The 12043-nt window shown below is 41.2% G+C and overlaps 2 long non-coding RNA genes across 2 annotated transcripts in view; one reads left to right on the top strand and one right to left on the bottom strand.

The window, feature by feature from the left end:
* Positions 1–5738: 5738 nt before the first annotated feature.
* On the bottom strand, positions 5739–11486 carry LOC134760769 (uncharacterized). Its single transcript, XR_010138727.1, has 2 exons — positions 11309–11486; positions 5739–8457 (listed from the first exon to the last, which is right to left on the bottom strand). It is a non-coding gene; the product is annotated as an uncharacterized LOC134760769 (long non-coding RNA).
* Positions 9593–12043, top strand: part of LOC129060150 (uncharacterized) — a 30328-nt gene continuing 27877 nt past the window's right edge. The window contains exon 1 of the long non-coding RNA XR_008526600.2: positions 9593–9674. This is a non-coding gene — a long non-coding RNA (uncharacterized LOC129060150). The remainder of the gene's footprint in view (positions 9675–12043) is intronic.

Below are 12043 nucleotides of genomic sequence, written 5' to 3'. Positions count from 1 at the left end.
TCAATGGTGCAGTGCCAGTACGAATGCTGAAAAAAAAATAATGTCCCAGCCAGAAGGCAGTCAAGTAGGAGTTCCCTTTTACTCAAAAAGGGGTCAACTTTTATGTTCTCATCAGGCCTTTAAGTGATTGGATGTGGCCCACCCACACAGAGAGCCCATCTACTTCACTCAATCTACTGATTCCAGTGCTAATCTCATCCAGAAACACCCTCACAGACACACTTAGAATAATGTTTGACCAAGTATCTGCGCACTTGTCACCCAACCAAATTGGCACATAACATTAACTATCACATGTATATTGTATCTCAGGCATCCAGCACATTCTACACACAAAATTGTGCAAGGGACGTTCTATGAGCCAAGGAGGGACAGAGAGTCAATGATTCTTAGTTTTGATCCCTCAGAGAGAACACACATGCAAACACACAGACACACACACACACCCCAAAAGTATGCATCTACCAAAACAAGCCATAGAAAGAACATTTTTAGTTTATTCCTTTCATTTTAAAGGCAAGGAAACAGGCCCAGAGAGGTAAAGTGACTTTCTCAAAGTTACCCGTCAAATTAATGACTTCTCTAGAACTAACACTCAGGACTCTAGAATTTAAGTTCAATGCCAGTATGATGTTGTTTGTCATTTGCATGACCCTGCCTGTGATCCTGTAGGCCTCAGACATTCTAAAACCCCTTCTTCCTTTTGCCAAACCCTGTGTGATGAGGAGCTAACAGCCATGTGGCATGACTCTTCATGTGTTTCCAAATAGCAGAACCAGCCTTCCAGGGGGCAATGGTTCATTGTGGATCTAAAAGTACATATTTTGAGAAGGAAGGCAAAGTAGTTGGAAGGCAGATTCATAAGCGAATTGCTTTGGGCTTATTACAATCAATATCAGTTGCCCCAGGCCAAGGCTGCCTTTGCCTTGTCAGGCTGCTGACATTTTGTGCTTGGTCACCCAGCTCCTTGCTCCAAAGTGATACGTTATTGATTTTCCTCCTGTCCCATTAAGGCCACCCTTTCCTCTCCCCAGGGATAGATGATGCTTTTGCACACAGTTTGTATGTGCCCAGACTCCTTAGTGGGAAAGGCTATATAGGATGAGAAGGTTACCTTTGCAATTTCACACCCTCAGATGCTGTCTGCAGCTGAAGAAAATCCACTGTCACACAAATCATACTGCCTGAATTTCCTAAATGCCCTTTTTCATCTTCCCCCGTATGTCAACATTTTTTAAACTCAGAAAAAACATTTCTGCCTCTTCCCTGGGTTCCAATCGATGCTGGCCTTGAAGCATGTAAGGTGAGTTTTTTACCCAGCTCTCTCTCTCCTGAACAGTGGGGGATGTTGGGAAAATCCTGGAATTTGAGGGATGAAATACCTGGGCTCAAGACATGGCTTCCCCATTTACCCAAATGCTGACCTTGGAATCCTTCTTTGAGCCTTCATCACTTCATCCTTGAGAGAGGAAATAATAATACCTGCCCAATCACTTTATAAAATATTTAAATGAGATCACATGTGTGAAGCACCGAGTCTGGAACACAGTACGTGTCAATGCCTCATCCTTTTCTATTTCTCCTGCTCTCTCTTGGGAGACTGGAAGACTGTGGCCTCCCCAAGGTAGGGGCCGCTCATTTCTCATCTTTGTCTGTCCCTAGCATCACATTTGGCACAGATTAATGTTTGGGGAATTGAGGACAACAAGGCAGATACACTTTTATAGATAATGACACTGCCTCTTAGAGAGATTCAGTGCCTTTGTCCATGCCAAGACTGCTGATAGAAATGAGTCTGTTAAGTTCCAGCATTTTGACTCTTTGTTTCATCTTTCATTCACTAAATCTTGGTGCCTTATGTTCCCTCCAAAACAATCTGAACACAGCAACTATGCAGACTGAGTGTGGCGATTACTTCGACTTTTCATCAGAGTTAACTAGTTCCAGCCTCTGTTTAATGGTAAACATAGATTTCCACCATAATCCGTACTGGCCCCCTCTTGTCACCTGCAGCTGTCCTCTTCAACCTTTCCATAGCACAGCCTTCCTAGTTACCAGCAAATGGGAATTTGAAGCAGAAGGTGTTGAAACCATCTCAGCCCACCTCCACATTACAGAGACTTGAGACCCAGGGCGTTTGGGCTTCCATACCAAGTTTCCAGCTGCAGTTTAGCCTCTTTTCAAACAGCACTTCTTTTGCCAAATGCTTCCACATGCTTCAGTTTTAGGTGTTAATTCTGCCTTTTAAATTCTTGTTCTGAATATCAGCCCAGTGGCCAGGCTTCACTACCCAAGAGCTGCCAGCCTGTGGTCTGAATTTGCAAGTGTCTCCTGCATGCTTTCTCATTATTGGCTTCACCCACCTGCTGGGGTCCCTGGTATTGCACCAGCTGGCAGCCCCTGCTGGTGGTGACTGTTGTCATAAACAACTACGAGAGCTAGTTGCTTCCCCCCAGACTCTTCTCTGTTGTCAACCAGGATTGCCACTTAGCCTCGGTCCAGTTCCCAGCCCCCTCCCCATCTGTACAGTCTGCCTGCCAGCACACTGCTATGACTTTCTTTTCATAAAATACTGCTTTTATTTATGAATAGATCTCCTTTACCACATCGCCATCTATAAAATACACACTTGCCCTTTCATCTCAACAATGACATTTCCTCATAGTCTCTTCCTACAGTCTTTAACAAATAAGGACTGCATAATACAAGGGAAAATACAGGATTAAAGAAGATAACATGAAAAAATTATCCTTCAATCCTCACAAAATCCTACATGCCTTATTACAGATAACTGATGTCAATAAGTCATGTTAATATAATGGTTGAACAATATTTTTTTTCTCCAGGCTTCTGGAGTTGCTCCCCACTGTCCGTTGATAGACTAGGTGTATAAACACGTATTTAATTCCTTAATAAGGGCAAGGCCAAGGAAAGAGTGAAGTATGTCAAGCTTTCTACTTGGGCTACTTGTGGTTTATTTGGTTTGCTCCTCACAAGTCCTCAGTATCATGACATTTAGCCAGAAATCAAAATATGTTCTCAGTATTTCTGAAGTTGGCATTCCTACAGTTAGAAGCATGATGCTGGAAGATGTGGGGTTCTCCAGAGCAGGACCCACCCTAAATTAAAACATATTTTGAGCACAGGCCGGCCCTAAGCCCAGCCCAAAATGAATTTCAGCATGTGGTTCAATTCTGAGCAACATTCCCGGTGAAAATGCTATCCCTCTTTACTAAATAGGAATGGTAGCCAGGTGCAGTGGCTCATACTCATAGTCCCAATGCTTTGAGAGGCCGAGGCAGGAGAATTGCTTGAGTTCAGGAGTTCGAGACCAGCCTGGTCAACATGGCAATACCCCATCTCTGTGAAAAATGCAAAAATTAGCCAGGCATAGCACAGCTGCACACCCGTGGCCCCAGCTACTCAGGAGGCTGAGGTCAGGAGGTCAAGGCTGCAGTGAGCTGTGATTGTACCACTGCACTCCTAGGTGACAGAGCAAGACCATGTCTCAAAATTAATTAATTAATTTAATTTAATATAATATGAATGGCTTGATTAGAGAGGGAGTGGGACCCTCAGTCTTGTCAACCATGAGAGAAAACACCACCCAAGAGCAAATCAGGACCTCAGTAGCAGAGCACGGGCAAACTTACCCCTTGAGCTCTTAGTCATCTGCCTGGAGCCAAGGTACCACATACTACCAAGCAAGCTCGTGTGAGAACCCACAACCTCCATCCCTGTTTCACCTGCGACACTAACCTCAGGAGGCAATTCACTCCCTGTTTTACCTGCAACACTAATTTCAGGAAGCAAATCACTCCTGAGGCAAGTCACTCCTGTCTGATAGGTCCCAAACATCCCTATCTGCCACGTTTTCTTGAAACCCAGAGACTGTTCCAGTGGATGGAGGCAGCCAGCTAGTCTACAGCTGCATAGTGTCAAAAATTTCCCCCTTCTGGACAAGCTTTCACCTATGTGACGGTGTGAACAAAACTAAAGACATTACCACTACTCTCAGTTACTATCATTCAAGGTTTCTGGTCTCAACACATCATTCATAGGTTATGATGTACTCATGATCTTGTATTTCCTTGAGTTTTTGTCATTCCAATAGAAGAGAGGCCATTTGATGTTTGACTGATGGGCTGTGCAAACATTTAAAAATTTTTTAGAGGACACAATGCACCAGGGAGACTAGTATTACAACTATCTGGAGAATACTATCAAGATTTTGAGATATGCTTCTTAGCTAGGGCACCAGTAAACCAAACCAACTAAAATTGAATAGATCAAAGAATGAGCCAGATGAAGGGTGGACCCATTTTAACCAAATAACCTGTTTATTAATTTTTGTAACTGGGTCTCAAAATTACCCCATATATTTTTTTCCTGTACAACAAGAAATGTTAGCAACTGCACAGATTTCTCCCTATCTAGCCAGTAGGCATCAATTCTTTTATCTAGCATTGCATGACTTGGTTAAAGTAGGGATGGGCAATTTGCAGGTTACCTGTAGAAGCTAATGATTGTCAAAGTTTAACTACAGCATTACCCTGCCAACTGAAAGAGATAGGCATAAACAAGGGAAAATTAAGAGGGTTAAAAGTCTCATATCATGGAGTCCTGTTCTGACAGTCTTGGGAAAAGCTCTCTACTGCATGAAGTCAGCAACTTCTTGTCCTGGTTTGCAGTTTGTATGTTTCTGATTATTGCATCAGGCATTTTGGTGAATTCTCTGTGTGGCCCACACATCAGGCATGAGCTTTGCCTCTTGAAATTTATTAAGTTGGCTTTATGGACTTTATGAACAGAGTAGTTTTTGTTCTTAGTTGGAGAATCATAGTCAGATATTAGAGGAAATAGAAGAATTCAGAATCAAATTCTGAATTTGTCTACAGGTAGAAAATAAAAACTTGAAAGCAATGAACTGGGCTACAATTGAATAACAGATGTAATATAGTTTTCTTCTAAAATGATAGTCACTACCATTTCTATAAAAGATAATCAGAGTAAGACTAATTTGTTTGCAAATTAAGTTTAGTTTCATTAAACTTGGCATATTTATTCACCTAAGTGCAGCATGCATAATCACATAGTTTCCTTTTAAATTTTCTTTGCTGGAAATTTTGACAAGGAATCTCAAATTAGACTTTTAAAAATCTCCTGACACTAGGAAGCCAAACCAAAGCAGATCAGACCTTGCCTGAAGTATCTAATATCTTGAGGTTCCTGGGCCTGCCAGAAAGTGACAACTTTTTGTTCACTCACTGTAATGGTGTGAACACTTAAAGCTAGGCATTTTACGTACATTTTCAAATATGATATTCCAGTCAAAGCCTCTATGATGTAACCAATGTTTCCAATAGCATCCTTTTATGAAGAGAGGAAATTTTTGTGAACTTATATAAAGAGCCATATTGCCATCATAATAAGAACATTCACAAACAAAAAAATTTTGAGGGGGCCAGGCATGGTGGCTCATGCCTGTAATCCCAGCACTTTGGGATGCTGAAGTGGGCAGATCACGAGGTCAGAAGTTTGAGACCAGCCTGGCCAACATGGTGAAACCCCATCTTTACTAAAGATAACAAAAAATTAGTTGGGCGTGGTGGTGCATGCCTGTAATCCCAGCTACTTGGGAGGCTGAGTCAGGAGAATTGCTTTAACCCGGGAGGCAGAGGTCGAAATGAGCCAAGATCATGCCATTGCATATTGGAGGGATTGGGTAAGAAACAAAAGCAAATGTCTCATTTTTATTTGGAAAAGTATTATTTACCAAACTGCTGTAAGCCATTGATAGTTTAAAAGAAAAAAAACAATAGTTTCCTTAAGTCTGGAAAGCAAAACATTAACAGAGCTAGCAATGTTTTAAATTAAAAAGTTGTAAAAACCCATAATTCTTCCTCATCAGTTCATTCAGTCTCATGTAATTAATTCTTGCTGTGTTTGATCTTCGTTAACAGTTTCATGAATTCATTGGTTTCTTCATTAAAGTTCTCAAAACTGTTACTCAGTCCAGTGGTATCTCAAAGCAATCAGACACCTGTACTTGTTAGTGTTCTTTCCATTCTTTCTATAAACCTCCTTAAAGGCACACATCTGAGGATTAGAATTACTTGCAAAAAGCTTTCAGAAAGCCACTGGAATAAAGCAATTAATTAAGGACAACATAACTTTAACTGGCCATGGTTAACAGCCTGATGAGAGTTTGTTATAATAATAATGCAATTGACAAAGAAATTTGTTTAGTTCTGTGGCATACAACATGTTAACATAATAACCAAACAAGATTGATAACATAATTGATATCTACAAATATTATGCAAGTTAGGAAAACATATTAATAACAGCCATACAAATATAACTCAAATAAGCATAAATGTTATTTCTTCTTTGATAATGTTTTCTATATAATTTGACATAATTGAAGGAGCCTAATTGGCTTAAAGTCTCTCTTTTGGACATTTAGGGGTTTTTCTAGAATGTCTAATAGTTAATTTGAGGTCAAAAATTCTTAATTTTAGAATTTGATTTTGGGAAGTTTGTTAAAAATATCAAAGGTTAAAAATGCTTGATTGAAATAGAATCACTGGTCACTTTGCATCAGTGTATTTTGTCAAGACCTAATCAGTACAACAAGATATAAATAGAAACAATAAAAAGTTAAAAAGCAGGGGGACAAAAGTAAGGTGTAGAGTTTTTATTCGTTTTCTTTTTGCTTGTTTGCTTGTTTATGCAAATAATGTAAAGTTGTTATCATATAAAAATGATGGATTATAAGAGTATTTGTAAGCCTCGTGGCAACCTCAAACCAAAAACCATACAATGGACACACACAAAAAATAATAAGCAAGAAGTTAAATCATATCACCAGAGAACATCACCTTCTCTAGAGGAAGACAGGAAAGAAAGAAAGAAGGAAGAGAAGACCACAAAATAACCAGAAAACAAATAACAAAATCACAGGAATGAGTTCTTACTTATCAATAATAACATTGAATGTAAATGGACTAAACTCTCTAATCAAGACATAGACAGGCTGAATGGATGAAAAAACAAAATCCATTGATTTGTTGCCTGCAAGAAACATACTTCACCTGTAAAGACACACACAGACTGAAAATAAAGGGATGGAAAAAGATATTCCATGCCAGTGGAAACCAAAAAAGAGCAGAAGTCACTATATTTATATCAGAGAAAAATAGAACAGGTCTGGTGTTGATGAAATCCTTCAGCTTTTGTTTGTCTGGGAAAATATTTATCCTTCATGTTTGAAGGACATTTTCACTGGATATACTATTATTCTAGGGTAAACGTTTTTTTCTTTAGCACTTTAAATATGTCAGGCTACTCTCTCCTGGCCTGTATGGTTTCCACTGAAAAATCTGCTGTCAGACTTTTGGCAGCCAGACTATTGGAGCTCCGTTGTATATTATTTGGTTTTTTTCTCTTGCTGCTTTTAGGATCCTTTTCTTCTCCTTGATCAATTCTCCTACAAAAGGACTCTGATGTATTCTTCGGTATGCCAATTGCATTTTTCAGCTCCAGAATTTTGGCCTGATTCTAATTATTTCAATCTCTTTGTTAAATGTATCTGATAGAATTCTGAACTCCTTTGTGTGATCTTGAATTTCTTTGCATTACCTTGACACAGCTATTTTGAAATCTCTACCTGAAAGGTCACATATCTGTTTGTCCAGGATTGGTCCCTGGTGTCTTATTTAGTTCATTTGGTGAGGTCATGTTTTCATGGATGATGTTGATGCTAACAGAAGTTCTTTAGTGTCTGGTCATTCAGGAATTAGGTATTTATTGTAGTCTTACTATCTAGGCTTGTTTGTAGCCATCCTTCTTACAAAAGTTTTCCAGATATTTGAAAGGACTTTGGTATTGTGATCTAAGCTGTGTCTGCTTTATGGGGCACCCCAAGTCCAGTATCACTGTGGTTCTTCCAGGCTTGTAGAGGTACCATCTTGATGGTCTTAGACCAGATCTGGAAGAATTCTCTGGATTACCAGGTAGAGACTCTTGTTCTCTTCTCCTGCTTTCTCCCAAACAAATGGAGTCTTCTCTCTATTCTGAGCCACATAAAGCTGGGAGTGAAGTGTCACAAGCACCCCTGTGGCCACCACCACTGTGACTGCAATAGGTCAGACCTGAAACCCAAGGCCTGCTATAACCATTCCCTGGCTACTGCCTATGTTTGCTCAAAGCCCTGAGGCCCTACAATCAGCAGGTGACAATATCAGCCATGACTGTATCCTCCCCTTCAGGGCAGCAAGTTCCCCCAGGTCCAAGGTGGTTTCAGAGGTGCTGTCTGTGAGTCAGAGACAAGAGTCAAATACCTTAGAAATCTACCTGGTGCTCTATTTTATTATGGCTGACCCAGCACTCAAACCACAAGATGCAGTCCTTCCCATTCTTCCTGCTTCTTTCTGAAGGCAGAGGAGCTGCACCCTGTAACCAGTGCAAGATTTTTTTTAATAAGATTCATTCTTTACAAACCTTCTACAATTTGCTTAGACCTTCAGTTTTGTCCTCTATTTCTTTTTCCTATCCTATTGGGACAACAAATCATTCTACCTTAGGCCAAAAACTTACTTCTCTTTTTTTCTTATTATTTTGACCACACAAACTTCTCTCATACAAAAAAAATTACTCTCTTTCACTTTTCATTTTTTTCCTAAAATACAACCTCATACATAACTTTTTGCATCTGTTTCTTCTACTTACTGGTTTATTTGTGCCTTTTTATTTCCTTCTTATATTTATATTTTGAAATAACCTTTAAATAACCTCAAAATTAAGCAAAATTACTTTTTCCAACAAAAATATATCTCTAAGTTTTTTTTAATTTATCACCAAAACATATCTTACTTTTCGTGTACTTTGCATACAGAATTACATATATTAATTAAAATTTGTAACTCTTAGTAGCCTTTTTAGTGAAAATCTAAAAAGATTTTGAACTGTCATCTACAACATTTTGCAAAATACATTTTGTAGGTTTTAGTAATATATGCTTCCTCATAGAAAAATTAATTAACGTAAAACAGCAATATTTACTGTCAGGCCTCTAAGCCGGAGTTAAGCTATTGTAACCCCTGTGACCTGCACATATACATCCAGATGGCCTGCAGGAGCCAACAAGTCTGGAGCAGCCAAAAAACCACAAAAGAAGTGAAACAGCCAGTTTCTGCCTTAACTGATTAACCAAACCTACAACATTCCACCATTATGACTTGTTCCTGCTCTACCCTAACTGATCAATCAACGTTATGACATTCTTCTCCTGGACAATGGGTCTCATGATCTCCCCACCATGCCCCTTATGACCCCCTCCCCTGCTGACAATGAATAACCACCTTCAACTGTAACTTTCCACTGCCTACCCAAGTCCTGTAAAGCTGTCCCTCTCCTATCTCCCTTCACTGACTCTCTTTTCGGGCTCAGCCCATTTGTACCCAAGTGAATAAACAGCCTTGTTGCTCACAAAAAGCCTGTTTAGGTGGTCTTGTATATGGATATGCATGACACTTGGTGCCAAAACCCAGGACACAGGGACTCCTTCAGGAGACCGGTCCCATGTCCTTGCCCTCTCTCCATGAGGAGATCCACCTGCAACCCCGGGTCCTCAGACCAGCCCAGGGAACATCTCACCAACTTCAAATCAGGTAACTGGTCTTTTTTACTCTGTTCTCCAGCCTCTCTCACTACCCTTCCATTTCTCTCTCCTTTCAATTTCAGCTCCTTTTCCTCTCTAGTAGAGACAAGGGAGACACATTTTGTCTGTGGATTCAAAAACTCCAACGTCAGTCACGGACCCAGGAAGACAGTCTTCCCTTGGTGTCCGATCATTGCAGGGACAACTGCTTTGATCATTGACCCAGATTCCATTGTTGTCTGATCACTGCAGGGATGCCTGCCTTGATCATTCACCCACACTCCCCTGGTGGCAAGCCAATTGCAGGGACACCTGCTTTGGCTGCTCACCCACATTGCAACCCAGGACTCAGTCAGGGATGCCTACTGAAAGCCTGGTAGCTGCCCACCTCCCCTTCTCTGTCTTTACCTTTCTCTTCAAATTTACCTCCTTCACTATGGGCAACCTTCCACCCACCATTCCTCCCTCTTCCCCCTTAGCCTGTGTTCTTAAAGATTTAAAACCTCTTCAACTAACACCTAACCTAAAACCTAGACATCTTTTTTTCTTCTGCAATACTGCTTGGCCCCAATACAAACTCAACAATGGTTTCAAATGGCCAGAAAATGGCACTTTTGATTTCTCCATCCTGTAAGACCTGGATAATTTTTGTCGAAAATTGGGTAAATGGTCTGAGATGTCTTACGTCCAAGCATTTTTTACACTTTGTTCCCTCCTTAGCCTCTGCTCCCAATGCGACTCACCCCAAATCTTTCTTCTTTCTCTCCTGTCCATTTCTTCAGTCTCTACCTCAACCTCAGAGTCTTCTGAATCCTTCTTTTTTCAGACCACTCTGACCTTTCTCCCACTCCCCAGACTACTCCTCAGCATGCTAAATCAAGTCCCAATTCTTCCTTAGCCTCTGCTCCCCCACCTTATAATTCTTCTATCATCTCTCCTCCTCACACTCGGTTAAGCTTACAGTTTCATTCCATGACTAGCTCTCCCCCACCTGCCCAACAATTTCCTCTTAGAGAGGTGGCTGGAGCTGAGGGCATACTAAGGGTTCATGTACCTTTTTCTCTATCAGACCTTTCCCAAATCAGTCAGCATTTGGGCTCTTTCTCATCAGACCCCACTAAATATATACAGGAATTCTAATACTTAACTCAGTCCTACAATTTAATCTGGAGTGACTTAAACATCATTCTGACCTCTACCCTCTTCCCAGATGAGTGAGAAAGAGTTTATAACCTAGCCCAATCTCATGCTGACAACTGCCGGAGTCATGAGCCAGGCCTCCAAGAAGGCACCAGGGCAGTTCCCTGAGAGGATCCCCAATGGGAATACCAAACAGGCTCCAGAGGTACAGCTAGGTGAGATTACATGGTCTCTTGCCTAGTTGAAGGGCTCAAAAAGGCAGCATACAAAGCTGTTAATTATGACAAGCTTAAAGAAGCCACCCAAGGTAAGGATGAAAACCCAGCCCAGTTCATGGCCCACTTGGCAGCTACCCTTAGACATTTTACAGCCCTGGACCCAGAAGGGCCAGAAGGCTGTCTCATTCTCAATATGCATTTTATTACCCAGTCTGCTCCCGACATTAGGAAAAAACTCCAAAAACTAGATTCCAGCCCTCAAACCCCACAACAAGACTTAACTAACCTCGCCTTCTAGGTGTTCAACAATAGAGAAGAGTCAGCCAAGCAGCAATGTATTTCAGAGCTGCAACTGCTTGCCTCCACTGTAAGACAAACCCCAGCCACGCCTTCAGCACACAAAAACTTCAGAACAACCAAACCACAGCCTCCAGGCACTTCTTTAAAATCTCCTCGTGGACCTTGCTTCAAATGCCAAAAACTCAGCCACTGGGCCTCGGAATGCCTGCAGCACAGGATTCCTCCTAAGCCTTGTCCTGTCTGTGTGGGACCCCACTAGAAATCAGACTGTCCAACTAGGATTATAGCCACTCCTAGACATGCTGGAACAAAAACCTCAGGTTCTCTGGCTGACTGCTTCCCAGATCTCCTCAGCTTAGCGGCTGAAGACTGACACTGCCTGATCACCTCGGAAGCCCCCTGGACTATCACAGATGCTGAGCTTCAGGTAGCTCTTACAGTGGAGACTAACCCTTTTTAATTGATACAGGGGCTACCCACTTCACATTACCTTCTTTTCAAGGGCCTGTTTCCCTTGCCCCCATACTGTTGTGGATATTGACGGCCAGGCTTCTAAACCTCTTAAAGCTCCCCCACTCTGGTGTCAACTTGGACAACATTCTTTTATACACTCTTTTTTAATTATCCCCACCTGCCTACTTCCCTTATTAGGCTGAGACATTTTAACCAAATTATCTGCTTCCCTGACTATTCCTGGGCTACAGCCACACCTCATTGCTGC

Source organism: Pongo abelii, chromosome 1 (assembly GCF_028885655.2).
Source record: "Pongo abelii isolate AG06213 chromosome 1, NHGRI_mPonAbe1-v2.0_pri, whole genome shotgun sequence".
Classification (NCBI taxonomy): domain Eukaryota; kingdom Metazoa; phylum Chordata; class Mammalia; order Primates; family Hominidae; genus Pongo; species Pongo abelii.
This window is presented reverse-complemented; position numbering and strand designations above follow the sequence as displayed.